We start from the raw sequence: 1,914 nt of genomic DNA, 5'->3' as shown, positions 1-1,914 counted from the left end.
CACACCACACACACCACACCACACACACCACACCACACACACCACACGCACACACGAGCTCAATTTTAGATTCAGACTGGAACGCTGTGAAGCCACAATCTTGAAACATGTACCTGCTCCTCTGACCTCACAAGCTATCTGCCAACCTGCTTTCTGTGGGGCATCTGCCACAGCTGGACCATGGCACTTCTTCACAAGGTTTTATCCATTCCCAGAGATGAGCCATTTCCAGGGATTCTAGAAGGAAAGTAGAGACCTTTCCCTGAGAAGTCCTTAGACCTCTGAGAGCCACACAGTCCCTGAAGGTAACACCTACTAAGTGGTCCCAGAAAGTCTTTCAATCTCCCTTGCTGCAGAAGCTGCTGGAGATCTGAATCCACTTTGAAACAAGAAGAACACCATTAACCTCTAGTTTTAAATAAAAAGAAGTCAGAATGGGGCAGGATATATAGAGCTGCTGCTTACACAAACCTCTCAAAACTCTGAAGTGCTTAATATAGAAAGGCAAATGCAGGGGCCGTGGAGAGAACTCAGCTGTTAAACACGCCTGATGATCTGTATTCAATCTCCATGACTCACACTGTGAAAGGAACAGATTGACTCCTGCAAGTTGTCCTCTGACAACATGTATGGTATGATGTGTGTGTGTGTGTGTGAGCATGTGTGTGTTTGTGTGTGTGTGTGTGTTTGTGCACGATAGCATGCCAAGAACAGTGGCTGGGTCAGTGGACATCATTTCTACATACAAATGGAAGTTTCTTCTTGGGGTCAGTAATAACAAATGCAGGAATGAGTGCTAAGCTGCCCCACTGCAGACAGCTGAATAGTACATCTCAGTAGCCAATGTGAGAGGCAGTTATTGGTGACTGAGAAGTTCAAACGTGCTTCCTGAATCTTTCAACTGCAGGATATCAAGTGAACCCCTTCAAAACTGCACCTGCTGGTTTTAAAACTCAGAACATGAGCATTTGTACTTAAAAAACAAAAAACAAACAAACAAACAAACAAACAAAAAAACCTTAAGCCTCCTTCTACCATTAACAGCACTTCCTTTGTGGGTTTGAATAGAAACATTTCCCACAGTCTGGAAGCTCCTAGACTGTGGCCAGTACTCCTCTTTGATACCCTATGATGTCATACCAGCTGTTACCTTGAATGCCCTCCCTTTTCTTGTGTTGCTCTCAACCTGGTCTCACACCTGATGCTTTGCTAAAGAAAAAAACTGTAGTCAATGTTGTCTACTGGGTACCACTCACCTGCACTACCATGTCAACTCCTTCTCTAAGCTCCCTCCCCAGCAGCCAGTGAAGGACACTGAAGGTGAATTGCTTTGTGTGGAATGGGAATAAGAGGCTAATATCCTAAAGTGCAAAATTAATGGAAAAGTACTGAAGGCCACCTTTCAAAATGCTAGCAAATCTTTGATTTGGGGTCAAAAGAACCTACTAAAGTTTTACTCTTTCCAAACATAGGCTACTCTGAGGTATCTTGGACCAATGGATTTAAGCTGTTGCCTGGCAACAGCCCTAAAGCAGGGATGGCCTAAGGCCTAAAGAAATCCAGTAAATTAGGAAGGAAAATTGTCTTGGTACCTGTGTTAAGGTCATTCTGCTTTAGTAGTTCTATAAAAGGACAGTAAAAATCCAATACGCTGAGTATTTCTCTCTCTGAAAGCACAAAATGAAGAAGTTGACTTTGCTAAAGAAGAAAACATGCTTGATACTTTCCCTAAACCCATCCCTTAGGAGTTAACCATGGCCTACATTCTTAAGTCTTCTTTGATCCTCCTGCCTCTGCCTCCTTCAGCAAATCCTACCGGTGTGCGCCACCACTAAGATCAGGGACTAGACAAGGCTGCCCACTCTCCCCCTACCTATTCAATATAGTACTGGAAGTCCTAGCCAGAGCAATTAG

This window comes from Grammomys surdaster, unplaced genomic scaffold (genome assembly GCF_004785775.1).
Source record: "Grammomys surdaster isolate TR1022 unplaced genomic scaffold, NIH_TR_1.0 315, whole genome shotgun sequence".
NCBI classification, from domain to species: Eukaryota; Metazoa; Chordata; class Mammalia; order Rodentia; family Muridae; genus Grammomys; species Grammomys surdaster.
This window is presented reverse-complemented; position numbering follows the sequence as displayed.